The 14715-nt window shown below is 44.1% G+C and overlaps 1 non-coding gene across 1 annotated transcript; it reads right to left on the reverse strand.

Annotated features, from left to right (window-relative positions):
* Nucleotides 1-1447: 1447 nt before the first annotated feature.
* LOC137749877 (U6 spliceosomal RNA) lies at nt 1448-1556 on the reverse strand. Its single transcript, XR_011070311.1, has one exon. It is a non-coding gene; the product is annotated as a U6 spliceosomal RNA (small nuclear RNA).
* Nucleotides 1557-14715: the final 13159 nt, after the last annotated feature.

Raw genomic sequence — 14715 nt, forward strand, 5'->3', positions numbered from 1 at the left:
TGGACTATGTCTTATGGATGGTATTTAAAAAGAAAAAATCTCATGCAGATCTGAGAACATTTTTCAGGTGCAAAGAATATATTTATATTGGTTGCATACAAAATTCTTGGGTCATAACTTTTCTCCACTCAAAACCCAAAAGACTATGCATCTTTGTCATCTGGTATTGAATGCTGCAGAGTCATTGAAGACCACACTTGTTTTTATTCCATTTTCAATAAATATTTTTCCTGCCTGGGTGCTTATAAGAATTTTTTTCTTAATTCACTGGGCTAAAGATTTCAATAATTTCCTCCAATCCCATAACCCCTTCATAAAGAACTTAGTCCAGATGGAACAGCTCTAATTATGATATGACCCTGTTCTTTGGGGCACAGCTAATTGGGCCACGGGTGACAACTCTCCAAAGCTGGAGTGGTTATAGCTTGACTGTCAATGGTATTGTTGTTTGGCTCACTTGACTATCAGTAATCTTATCCAGAAATTTGTAAGTGGGGAGCAGAGACCGAGTTTGTTACCTGTAGGCAATTAAGCTCAAAGAAAATGCAGACTCCAGTTCTGATGTTTCATTTGAAGGAAGCCATTATGAGCCATGGATAAGCAAATAAATAAGCAGAGAAGTCAGTTTGTAGAGAAATTTGGATGAAGCAGTCATGGAGTAAAAGTGAGATGGGGCTGGGGGGGAGAGCTGAAGGAGAGGGGGAAAGAACGATAGTTATTTTTTCCCATTAAGCCCAGCTCTACTTCCATTGGTTGACTTCTATGAGATTCTCCTGCATCCTCCCCACAGCTACGCGGTTGACCTATTTGTAGAGGTTATTGTTCCTGTCAAAGCATTGACTTGAGACATTCTCAGAATCCACTTTTTTTTCCCCAGAAGGATATCTAATTGTGGATTTGTTTTAAGTGATTTTGTTTGGAGCATTCTTTTGATCCACAGGCTTGATTCTTTGCCCTAGCTCAGGGAAATGTGCTTAAGTTATTGCTTCTATCTCAAATATTACGGTTTCTTTCTCAAACACTACTGTCATTCTTAGGTTGGAACACTGTCACATACGTCATTTATCTCTCTTTTCAACTTGACTCTGCATTCTATGAGATTAATTTTCTTCATTTACTATATTATTTTTTGAGATGTTCTTTCTGAAACAATTCCCTTTGTCTTGTTCTACTGACTTTCTGGGATTCTTTTCCTTATTTTCTATTCTAGAACAATAGCTATAGAGAGTGAAGATTGCTCTTGGCTATGTTTACTGTCCACTCAAATGCTGGTTATGGTACATCCTGAGGTTTACCGCCAAAGGACTGCTTAATGTGTATAACTCCCAGCTCAGTTTCCAGGGTCGAGGAGACACCTATTCATTTATTAGTTTATAGATAGATAGATAGATAGATAGATAGATAGATATAGGGAGAGAGAGAGAGAGAGAGGTAAGATTCACACAGCATAAACTTTTAAAGTATGCTTCAGGAACTTACGTGTCATCCTTGCACAGGGGCTTTAGTAGTTTTCTCTGTATTGTTCCAGTTTTGAACTGAGCATGGCACACACTTGCTGTGATTCTGATGAGCTGAGGTGAAGTTATTTCCTACTCTACTCACTGCCCCGTCCTCTGAAAAACTAACCCAGGGGAGACTGTGCACTGCAGCACCTTCCTTGCATTCACTGTGATCTGTAGGAGGACCACATCTTCTCCCCACTTCCTGCCCCACTGTTTCTGGGAATTCTGTCTGATATCTGAATGGACAGGAAGATTGGGAGGCTATAAGTTAGGGAGAAAATAGGTAGGAATAAAGGGGGAAGGGAGAATTTATGGCAGCTCACTGCCCCCAAAGCAGAATCTACATGTGTAAGAAATGATTGTTCCAGATGTTACAGACCCTGAGTCTCTGAGTCCAGAGGCAGATAGAATGAGTTCAAGCTCTTTTCTCCTGGCAGGTCTAGACGACTCTCTATCTGTAGCACACGTGAGCAGCTGATTGTTTTTCTTCATTCAGTTCTGAATGACTTAAAGTTAGTGTAAATTACTCCCAGGTTCTGGCATTTGGCTGTTGTCTGTCTTGGCTTTTCTTTTTTTTCCTTTTCTTTTCTCTTCTCTCCCTTTCTTTCTTTCTCTTTTTCTTTCTTTCTTTCAGTTTTCTTTTAGAGGCAGTTTGGGAGGGGATATCGCTTGACTTTCATTGGTATTGTTGTTTGGTTCATTCACTAAAAATTATTCATTCAACACTAGATATGGCAGATACTTGCTGGATTCTAGAGATACAAAGATATAAAGATGAATAATCTTTGCCTGCAAAATCAGAGTCTGATGGGGAAATGTATATAAAAACAGATGATTATAAAACCAAATAGAAATAGAGCATTAGGTATATATGCAAGATGTGCAAGTTGCAGAGTCTGTAGGGCCTGCAAAGCCTAAAATATTTATATTTGGACCTTTACAGATAAAATCTTTGGACTCCTGGCCTAGTTTACAAGGAACTGCAAAGAGTTCAGAGTTTCCAGAGCAAGAAGCCTGTGAGCCCAGGCTGGAGAGTGAGGCCGGGACCAGATGGCCAGGCCATGCTTGTCAAGGTAAGGAGCCCCTGAGTGATTCAAAGCAACCTGCCCAGATAAGGAGCCAGAATGTGAGACTAGTTCCTTGGTGTGTACTCATCACTTCTGAGGAATCTTCCAGCATTAGGTACCAACCGGACAATTCAGAAACACTTGACTATAATCCTCTTGGGGCACTGCTGTAGGACACACAGAAAGGCATCTTGGGGGCAGGAAGTGTTCTTCTCTGAAGCTCCCTTCCTACCAGCTCCAGCAGTTCCAGCCAGGCCGGGTGCCCCATCCCACTGTGCATGGCTCCCAGGGGTGCAGGCCTGCTGCTTCCTCTCAGGTGAACCCAAGGCCGTCAGCCTCTCTCAGCACAGGGAGCTTTATTTTTTATTTTTTTATAAATTTATTTATTTATTTTTGGCTGCGTTGGGTCTTCATTGTGGTGCGCGGGCTTCTCATCGCGGTGGCTTCTCTCATTGTGTAGCGTGGCCTCTAGGCGCGTGGGCTCAGTAGTTGTGGCACGCGGGCTCAGTAGTTGTGGCTCGCAGGCTCTAGGGCACAGGCTCAGTAGTTGTGGCGCATGGGCTTAGCTGCTCCGTGGCACGTGGGATCTTCCTGGACCAGGGCTCGAACCCGTGTCCCCTGCATTGGCAGGCGGCTTCTTAACCACTCTGCCACCAGGGAAGCCCAGCACAGGAAGCTTTAGAGAGTGAGAAGGTGAGCTGGTCATTCTTCCCGGATGAGGGCTCCTGACCCTTGAGGCAAGAGAGGGCCCAGCCTTTGCAGCCTCTGCAGAAGAGAGAAGGGCTGATGTTCAGAATTTGGGTAAAAATGCCTCTTAGGTCAAGAGGGTCTGGGGGTAGCAGGTGAGATTCGAGGTGAGCCTGGGGCTGTTGGGCAAAGGATGGAAGGTGAGGCTCTTGTGCACCTTTTAGATAGTGTCTTTGCCTACATCCTGCCCCCAGCTTTGCTCCCTCTTAAAAGCCTGTGACTGTGAGCGGTAACTGATCCGTGGGTGCTGGGACAGCAAAGCCAGTGGCTGATGTTGACAGGTAGGAGCACAGTGTGCAAAGAGATCCAGGGCTCAGAGGACCCCGTCCAGCCACCGAGGGTCCGAGCTCTCACCCACCCCTTCCGGTCCTTTCACCCTCCTCACCACACTAAACAGAAAATAGGATATGTGATGACCTGTGTTAAAAGGCTTGAGGGAAGGATGAGGCCCAGTGAAACTGGAGCCAAGGGATCATTCCCTTCTCACCGCAGCTGATCAGCAGACATGGAGGGACAAAGTCTCCTTGCGGACCGCATTGTCTCCTGGAGTGAGTTAATGAAATGGCACCGTGGAAGTCAGCTCCGCTGACGCCCAGCCAGGACCAGAAGCTCAGCTGGAGTTTCTAACTGAGCCTGAGAAACACCAGGTGTAAGATTTTGGTCATTGCTGGTAGATATCCCACCTCCACAGAAAGATGCCCTAACCTCTCCGGAGAGCGTTTGAAATAATTGCAAATAGAATAAAAAAAGTAAACGGCGGAGTTTGGACAATGCCTCTCCCGTTACTGTGAGACACTAAGAACGTAGATGAGAGCTATCTGCCTGGTTATTAAACTTATTATAAAAAGTGACCTCACAGACTGAAGAATCCCAAAGTCTCGATAACTATTAACTCTTTATTCCAAATGACTGGCATGTTTCTAACTGAGAGGAGACTGAAAAAGCATTCACTGCCTTGGAAAATTCAATCAGAGTTAAAAATTAAGCCCAGAAGAGGCTTTCAGCAACAATGGAAATTATGTTTCTAAGTTGTGTTTACTATGGAGAATACTGCTTGGGTTAAATGCCGATTAGGCTACTGTCCAAGTGGTACATGAACTAGTCACGTTATCTAGACATGGCTTTGGTTTCTTGTCAAGTCACAGAAAATCTATGATGTGATTTTTCTTGCTTTAATAAAACGGAAAGAGGATCAATGGATTAGCATTTAAGCTACACCGATAACTTGCATTAATGTTGCAGTAGTGTTGATTTTTTACCCCAAAGAGTTGGATCAAATAGCTTCTGCCTGTATGGTTTTCATTACTTAAGACTAACAGGAGAATAAAGTCGCTTCTGAACAGTAAGGCCAGATCTGAGAACAAAATATCCTTAGCTATTTAAAGTCATCATCATCATCTCTTCTACCTCTGTGTAAAGGGTGGTAGGGAAAGCAAGTTAAATACAAATTGGAAGTGTTCAGTACAGCATGCGAGGAGACATTGTAATATACTGCATGACCTTAGAATTGCATGTTCGTTTAGTTAAAAAATGTATTGTGCACACCTATCATGCGTCAGATACACAGCATGTGTGTTCCCCACTGGGTGAGGGATAAAATAGGGAACAAATCTAAGTTTCTGACCTGAAACTTACATGGAATGACACTAACAAAGAACTGATGTAAAATGAAATCTCACCAAGGCCACTATGAGCTGGTGGAGACGGCCTTGGGTGGGAAATTAAGAAACTTATGCTTTAAGTGTTACTGTACCACCACCATAGCTATGTGTCCTCAGAAAGTCACTGATACTTTCCTTCCTGCTGTTCTGTAACCTTCTGAAGGGCAGAGCCAGCCAGCATTGATTGCCTGAGTCTCCTAACCTGTCTAACAGATTCCTGAGTCTTTTAACAGATGTTCCATAAATATTTGTTAAATGAACAGACCTCATATTCTCTTACATTTCTAGCATTCTGTTCAATGATTATGGTATTACAGATGACTTTTGTCCCTGAGAGTCAAGCTTTATGTCTCTTGTGTGCCCATTTTTAGACAAATCCCTCCAAAAAGGGATGCAGAGAGATGTCTTCCTTCCCCCATCCACACACACGCTCAAGTAGCCAAAGAATCATCCACCGTGGCCCAGACACTCCTTGACCTGGCATCCTATTCCCCTGGCTCTTCTGTTTGAGCCTCTATCCAAGACGACCTTGGGTAAAGGTGGTCATCCAGCACCTTTACTTACTGGTCCACTGACAAGGGTCATCCAGCACCCCTCTGCTTGGCACTCTGATACCAGTAGCCCAGGTTACCTCCCCGAGACAAAGGGCCCCTAGAGACCATGAGTGAGTCCACTGCAAATTTAAAATCCCATATTAGAAGTTATAAAAAAGGATTTTTCATGGATGGCAGTAAGCTGAAACAGGTAGGTGATGGGTAGTCCTGAGCCAAGGAAGGGATCCTCCTTACGTAGCAGCCGTTTCTCCTGCCCTCCTCCTGTACTGGCCCAGCTGACCCCCAGATCACAGGGTAGTGCGGTTTGCACATCACCCCATTTCCAAGGGCAAGCCTACTGGCTGAATAGATGAATGAATACATTCAGCCTCTGTCTCAGTCAGCTTGGGCTGCTGTAACAAATGATCACAGACTGAGTGGATTAAATGGCAAACTTTTCTTTCTCACAGTTCTGGAGGCTGAAGTTCAAGGTGCTGGCAGATCTGGTGTTTGGTGAGGGCCCGATTTCTGGTTTATAGTCGGTTGATTTCTTGCTGTATCCTCACATGTCTGGGGGTGGGGAGAGAGAGAGAGACAGAGAGACAGAGACAGAGAGAGAGAGGGAAAGATAGAGAAAGGAAACAAGCTCCCTCGGTTTTTTAAAATTAATTTTTATTGGATTCTAGTTGCTTTACAATGTTGTGGTAGTTTCTGCTGTACAGCAGAGTAAATCAGTTATACGTATACATATATCCCCTCTTTTTCAGATTTCAAGCTCTCTCATTTTTTTTTAAAGGTACTAATCATATCATGAGGGCTCCATTCCCATATCTAATTATCTCCCAAAGCCTCCACTCCCTAATAACATCACATTAGGGGTTAGGATTTCAAGATACAAATTTTGGGGAGACACAAACATTCAGTTTACAAGCTACTCAGTCTCTTTTTCTGGGGTCCCTCCTTCCCTTTCTCACATTTTTCCGTGAACTGTTTATTAGTCATAACTATTGGGTTTGTAATCATCACCATATTAAGCTTTGGTGTGATTCATATTAAATTTTGATGTTATTTCAATGTCAGTATCTACATGTGTATTTAAAACCAAATGGAACTCAAATCTCTACCCAAACAAGGCAAGCATATTGCAATCTTCCCCTAAAGAAGTAAGTAAAAGACACCTTTGGAACAACTGCAGAAACTTGAATAGGAAGTAGATATTATCAGATAATAGAAAATTATCAATAATTTCCTTGGGACGGTATATTGTGACTATGTAGGAAAATGGCTTTATTTTTAAGAGATGTATGATTATATATTTAGGGGTAATTTAGGGGTAAATTACATGATATCTGTAATTTACTTTCAAATGACTTGCAATATTTATTATCTCCATCTGTATAGATAAAACAAATACGGCAAAATGTTAAAAATTTTGGATCTACATGATAAGTCTATGTATGATCGTCCTCCTATTCTTCCGTATGTCTGAGGATTTTCATAAAAAGCGTTGGAAAAAGTGATACAGCAGATGTTTATGATCTTGGGAATAACTGTGACCCTAAAGTACCGTCTGTTTCAGGCTTACCTCCCACCAAAACTGCACTTGAACCATGAGTGTTGGAGAATAATCTTCCCTCCAGGAAAGAGTTCCTCTGTCTTCTTTGGCAGCCTCTTCTGTATTTTCATAATCTTTGCTGTCAAGAAGTTCTTCCTGATGTCTGTCACAAATGGTCTCCGTGAAATCACTGAGGCTCTTGGCTATTTTGGGATCTGCTGATTTCAGACCTTGGAGGTTTGGAGCAGGTACTAGATTTCTGCTTTTCTTCAGGATTCAAATTCCCATAGGCATTCTGGAATGGCTGGTGAGACAAGCGTCTTCCCAGTGTGGTCTGATATCTACCTGGAAACTCGGAAGGGAACGGGATGCAGGGCTGTGACGCGGAGCCAGCAGAGCTGTCCCAGCCTCTCACTCCATTCACTGCTCGGAAGGGAGGTCTTCCTTCCATGACTGCCCAGCTGAAATAGCATCCCATCACTCTACCCCTGTTTTCTTGATTTCCTTTTTTTGAGGAGCATCGATAATTGCCTGACATTACATCTCACGTAGTCATTTACGGCTCTCCTCTAGGAGAAAGCACGCTCTGAGCAAGTGTGGTCTAGTCTACACCAGTGGTTCTCCAACTTGATGTGCGTCAGCGTCTGCTGGAGGGCTTGTTAAAACACAGAGATCTGGGGCCACGCCGAGAGCTTGCAGTTCAGTAGGTCTGAGGCAGAGCCTCGGTGAATTTGCATTTCTAACAAGTTCCCAGGTGATCCTGACGCTCCTGGTGCCGGCATCTCATCTTGAGAACCATGGGGCTGTTTTTCGCCAAGGTACCCCAGCACGTGGGATAGTAAATGCTCCGTGAGTACTTGTTGGATGAATGAACGAATGAGTGAGTGAATGAGTGGAAGCTGGCTGGCTGATAGGATTAGTGGTCTTTGGAAATGGGAGAACTTTGAAAACCAAATAACTAGCAGCTGAGGAAACCGTTGTGGTTCCCACGCTGAAGGCCTCTGACTTGGGGCCCGTGTCCAGGCACAGTTTGCTAAGAAGAACTTGGGCACACAGAATCATTGTCTTTTGTTTTTTAAATTAATTAATTTATTTCTGGCTGCGTTGGGTCTTCGTTGCTGCGCGCAGGCTTTCTCTAGTTGCAGCGAGCGGGGGCTACTCTTTGTTGCGGTGCTTGAGCTTCTCATTGCGGTGGCTTCTCTTGTTGCGGAGCACGGGCTCCAGGCGTGCGGGCTTCAGTAGTTGCAGCACGCGGGCTCAGTAGTTGTGGCTCACGGGCTTAGTTGCTCCACGGCATGTGAGATCTTCCCATGGGACCAGGGATCGAATCCATGTCCCCTGCATTGCAGGCAGATTCTCAACCACTGTGCCAACAGGGAAGCCCCAAAATCATTGTTATAAGTCATTCTTCCAACCCTTGACGGGGAATTTAGGGATGTTTAGGAATATTTTAGGATTTTTGAGGATTACATCATAGAGGATAAATTCTATCTACTTCCCTTTAGTACCCTTATCAGAAAGAGACGGTGGAAGGAGACAATCCAGTGGTCTGAATTTGCAGGACCTTTCTTCTTTTTTGGCTTTGGTGCCTTCCTAGACCGCTTTTCCTTTGTTAGGGATATTTCCTTCTAGTCAGTTTCATTCTAGAGGAAGTACCATTATAAGCGATACTTCCTTTGGAGTTGCAAGCTTAGGGCTACCTGGATGGCCACCAAGAGGCCACTCTCCAGTTGGATTTGATCTCTAGAATATCACAGAGACAGAAGACTTTAGCTAAGTGCCCCAAAGACTCTTCCTCAAGGTATATTTGACTGTTATTTTTCTACTGTTAGAAACAAAACATGCTGTCAGCCACGTAGAGAACCGGGTTAGTGAACTAAGTGCTAGAGAGTAAGAACAGAACAGTCTTAGGTAATAGAATTAGCACTGTGTTCCATTTGCATAAAATGATTGTTTCCCAATGACACAGATGATCTCATCTCCCTTGGAGTTATTCTATAGTGGACAGTTTGGTGTTTAAGGAACTCTGGGCCAGTGGAGTACTTTTTGCTTCAAGATGTATGTTCGTCGCCAAGACTGTGTACACGTGCCCTACGGTGAAGATAAGCTCTAGTCTGAAAATGCATGTGTATACATATGCACACACACACAGGCCAACTAAATACATAAGTTTGCACACAGGAACCCAGGCCGAAGAAGCAGGGCTGCCCTGGGTGTGCTCAGATGGTTGGGGGAGTGGCGGTCTGGTACATTTTCAAGGCTCTGTTTTGGTGTCAGATTGAGTGGAGATAGAGCATCCATTAATTTAGCAGCGCATCTGGGATCTTTAAAGCCAGAAAGAACCATACAATTTATCAATCTTAATTTGCTCACGCTGCAGTTGGACAGAGGAGATCTCTGGGAAACTCTGACAGGACCCAGATGTTCCCCATGCGGCTGCTGTCACACTCACCAGCAGAGACGCCCAGCTCCACCCCTGACTTCCTCTCCCCTGAGCTGTCCCTTGCATTTGGCCTGCTGAGCTAATGCCTACACAGTATTTAGTCACAGAAACACACCGAGTCGGTTAGGTATCCTGTGGGCGACCCCTCCTTGCACTAGGAAACTACCCTATTGTCAGCTGTTGGCCCTGGGACCAGGGTGAAACTTTCAATCTAATAAACATTCGAGTTCTTAGCGGATTGAGAGGGAATTGGCCAACCCACATAGACAGGATATTCTCAGATCTCAGAAATGCTCTCCCACGTCAGCCATGTTTGAAGGCCAGTGAAAGAGTATGATGATCACTTCATTATTTTAGGTTCCTCGAAGGTAGGAATTGAATCTTATACATTGTTTGTTTTCCTGCAGTTTCTCCTATAACGGCGTATATAGCTATGCTCAATTAATATTGTGCACAGCTGAATGGGACCACTGGACTTTCACCAACCTATCCATTTTCATATATTCATCTTCTGCTTTTAAATTTCTTCTTGAAAATGGGGTTTTTTGTTCCATAGTGTTAAAAACAACCAAACTTCTCTACACTTTAGGTTTTTGATTTTCTATGGACCCTATCCTGGACCAGGCTCCGGGCATATAGAAGGAGATAAGACAGATAACATTTTTGCCTCCACACACTTTAAAATCTGGTGGTTGAGGCAGAGAAGTAAGCAGCTCTTGCACACAGTGATAAATGCTCTAGGGCCAGGGGAGGGGAGGTACTGGGTTTGTGAAAGGGCATCACACATTTCGTATCCTAGCCCAGGCGTCAGGGTGGAGGAATCAACGCTGATTTTGATTCCTGAATCAGGAGCAGGAGTGAGCCAGGTAAAGATGAGGGGTGAATCTTAGCACACGGTTCACAAAGGAGCGGGGTGTGCTATTTTGTTGTCACCGCAGTTGCTTTGATGACAGGGAGAGAGGGAATAATTTCCCTGCACTTTTGCTGTAGGGACCCTGCTCATGGAACGAACAGGTGACTTGTCTTCTGCGACATACAGGCGCAAGATTTTTGGCATTTGCACTGTTCTTTGAATTTAGCCATTATCTTTCAGAAGGCCTCAGTAAAAAAAGTAAATACTCCCAGGGAGAGGTAATTAAAAAGTCATTACCCATTAGCAACTTTAGGTGAAATAAATCCTCTCTTCATGTTTTCTCGTCAGCTCTCTGGGCTCTGAGGAAATGAGCAACAAGGCTGTTGAATTTTCAAGGGAGGAGGTGGGGTTCAGAAGAAGGAGGGAAAACCAGAGATGGGAAGGTCTTGAGGTTCCCAGTTGGGTTTGGGGACATTATTTCCAGCTGGGGTTACTAGGTCTTACTTTTACTCCACTCAGAAGGTCCCAGGACCAAGTAAGTTGGGAAAACACATACATAAAGAGTGCGGAAGTTTCTTTACAGTAGGACTTTTCAGGGCCTCCATGATGTCAAGACGCACCGTGATTCTCTGAGAGATGTTATAATGTTAAACGTTTCACAGATGTATTTGACCGTGGCACCGCCTTGGTGGAAAATTTTCTGGTGTTAGTGTTCCAGGCAACACACTTTGGGAAATTCTGATTTGGAGGATGGAGTCACCAGTGAAAGGAAAAGCAACTCCAGGAGGGACCCCATTGTGTCATTGTGATGACCAAAGCATGACATGGTGGAGCGTGTTGGACTGATTCCTTTTTACGAAGGATCAGCTTTATTTCTTGCATGAATATCTGTTTATGCCTCACCTATGGAATATTTTAGTCCTGTAAACAATCCTCCATTCACTTGTTCATTCATTCACTTATCTATAATTTTTTTTTTTGAGATTAAAGTTTTGCACTGTGCTCTCCAAAATGAGGCAGACTCATAGGGTGTCTTTGCTTGTTCACTTGCTCTCCAGCAAAATGAGCAAACTTTGTCTATAAATGTCCCATGCAATCCATCTTGTCCCCTTGACCTCTTTTATCCTGTGTCGTTTATCAGTTCATCTTGGAAACACACACTTTCACCAAGTTGACCATGACTATTTATATACATTTGGAAGACATTCCATTGGAAATTACTCTGCAAATCTTCTGTTCAGTAAAGCAAGGAAGTGGTAATAGGACCCTCCTGTTTCATCACTGTGTGTGTTTTCCTTAAGATAGTTTCCTGCAGTGTTATCAGCCAGTTAACGATTAAGAAAATCTCCCGCAGGCATTCCAAAACTGCCTTCCAACTCTTTCGGTTTCTTCTGGAGCAAGAAAGAAGCTCTTTCTTTGCTAAAAGCTGAGAAGGCAAAATCTAGGAGAGGAAAGAGGGGGAGAGCTATTTGTTTTCTTGATTTCAACTATTTAAATGTCTACCATGCAGAAGAGATTCTGCTGTGCTCTGCAAAAACTGTGGAAGGGGGCAGATGATGTGGCCATGTGGCCCTTGCCATCAGGAGGCTGATAAGAGAGGAGAAAGAGAAACATGCATCATTGATTAACTATCGGGCAGATAAAGGCAAATAGGAGAGAACAACAAAATGCCCCAAGACTCACACTCTGAGTGGGGCGAAGGGAGAGTTTTCTGTGATGATTTCATGAGAAAGGAGGTAGCCTTGGAGACAGGCTTTGAGGGACGGTTGGGATTTCACCTTGAAGACAGTCAGGGATGATGTTTCGTGGGGAGGGAAGAATGAGAGCACAGGTGTGAACATAAGGTGTGTTCAAGATGCAATAGGCAAGGGCTTCCGTGGTGGCACAGTGGTTAAGAATCCGCATGCCAATGCAGGGGACACGGGTTCGAGCCCAGGTCTGGGAAGATCCCACATGCCACGGGGCAACTAAGCGTGTGCGCCACAACTACTGAGCCTGCGCTCTAGGGCCCGCGAGCCACACCTACTGAAAACTACTGAAGCCCGCGCACCTAGAGACCGCGCACCGCAACCAAGAGTAGCCCCCATTCGCCGCAACTAGAGAAAGCCCGCACACAGCAATGAAGACCCAGTGCAAATGAATTTATTTAAAAAAAAAAGATGCAATAGGCAATTGTCTGGATGTTTGCACTCATTCACCTGTATTGTCAGGTAGAAATCAGGAGTCATTCTTGACTCCTGCTTTGCCTGTCCCCACCTTTCACTCGACTGGTCCCCAGTTGTGGATTTTATCTCCTGAGTATCTTCTAATACCCCACCCCCATTCCCACCCCATCTTTCCCAGCAATGGAGCCCTGTTTGATTTCTCTTTTTCCTCCTGGGCTGCCTCCCATCTCTCTCCAGAGCAAACTTCCCGAAGGGCAGACCTAACTTTTCGCCCGCCTTCCACAGTGGACCAGGGCCATCGAGATAGAGTCCAAATTCCTGACCGTGGTCTGGGCTCCAAGGTCAGAAAAACGTGGGCTCAAATTCTTGCTCTGTCTTTACAATTTATGTGACCAGCTGTGTTCACCTGTGCTGTGTAACCAAACCTCAGTTTCCTCATCCAGAAAGCGGGCACCGTCAGCAGCCATCCTTCGTATTCTTGTTGCAGTTGCCCCTCCTACTCTTTCCCTTCCTGGTTCCCACCTGTATCCTGAGCCTGGCTTCCAGGCATGCTGTGTCCCCAGCCACACAGTGTTCTCGCTCGACCTTACCTGTGTCCTCCCGTCCTCTTTTGTTCACCCTTCCACCTGTCCTTCAAGACTTGCCTCCAGCCTGCCCTCCTCTTGGAAACTGCCTGAACCCTCCCTGGTCCCCAGGCCTATTCTGCATCCCTTTTCTGTGTTCCCATCCCTCCCAATACTTACCTTACAGGGCGTGTGCCTTCCTCTCCCCATACCTGGCTGACTGTTTCTCAGGATAGATTTTCAAAAGTGGGATCACAGGTCAAATGATATTCGTATTTTGAATTTAGATAGATACCAAGGGCCTGATTGCGCTCGTGAAAGGAGTATCAATTTCCACTCCCATAAGCATTGGATAAAACGGTCTAATTTCCCTCAGCCTTGCTAACCCTGGGTAGGATCACTCTTTTTAGTCTTTGCCAATCTGATAGGTGACATTTGATATATCATTGTTGTTTAATAAGACTTTCTTTGATCTCTAACATTTCCTGGTATCTGTAGTTCTACCTTTGTGAATTGCTTCTTTGTTTTTTGCCCATTCTTCTGGTGGAGAATTCCCCTTTCCCTTGTTGATTTGTAAAATGGCTTTCTATATTCACCTTTAAAAGGATGCATTGCAAATATTTCCCCTCATTTGTTATATTAACTAACATCATATGTCTTTTTTTTTTTTACCACGGGGAAGTTTAAAACCTATCAAGCTTTTCCTTTGCAATTTCCGAGTTCTTTGTTTTTTTTTGTGTGTTTTTTGTTGTTGTTTTTTGTTTTTGTTTTGTTTTGTTTTGGTACATAGAAAGACATCCCTCATGGTAGGATTATAAAAAATATAAAATAGGGATCAATCTTCATTTTTCCGCGAAACTCGTAGTCTATTGTTTCAACAGTATTGGATCTTTTCTCGATGAGTTACCAATTTAAGATATTTACATCATGTAACAAATTTGTGTGCGTGCGTGTGTGTGTGTGTGTGTGTGTGTGTATTTGCATTTAGTTCCTGGACTCTTCATCCTATTCCATTGGTCTATATCTCTGTTCTTGTATGACATCTGTACTCTTTCAGTTAATGTGGCCTGATAGTATATTTTGATATCTGGCAAGTCTACCTTCAACCAGCTTATTTTCTGTAATTTTCCTATGGCCTTGCCACCTTGGAATGAGGAAAGGAATCATAACCATCTTTAGTCCCAGAAGATGTTTGGGATGCTGGCAGCCTGAGTAGATCCCATACCCTGGATCAGTGAGTTCTCTTAGAAATCCTCATGAATGGGGGCTGGCCTCAGATCTGAGGATGCTTGCAGAGCCTCTGGGTCTTCATTCTGGCCCGAACCTCTAGGAGGGCCTGTGCAAGTTTAGACTATTTCTGTAACATTGGTGGTTCTAGAAACTAGGTGTGTACCTTCTGGAGACTGTCGATGGTGGTGGGTAAGGATAGAGGTGAAGGAGGGCCAGAAAAAGAATGATACGGTTTTGAACTCTGTTGTCATTCTGATTTATACTTAGTACCAACGTGATCTCTGCGAAAGGTTAACTTCCACATTCATAAAATTGGGACACTGAAGCAGATCTATTACTCTTAAAATAAGAATGTGGGAAGGGACAGACTGCAAACATGAACAATGGGAACTGGAA

Source organism: Eschrichtius robustus, chromosome 1 (assembly GCF_028021215.1).
Source record: "Eschrichtius robustus isolate mEscRob2 chromosome 1, mEscRob2.pri, whole genome shotgun sequence".
NCBI classification, from domain to species: domain Eukaryota; kingdom Metazoa; phylum Chordata; class Mammalia; order Artiodactyla; family Eschrichtiidae; genus Eschrichtius; species Eschrichtius robustus.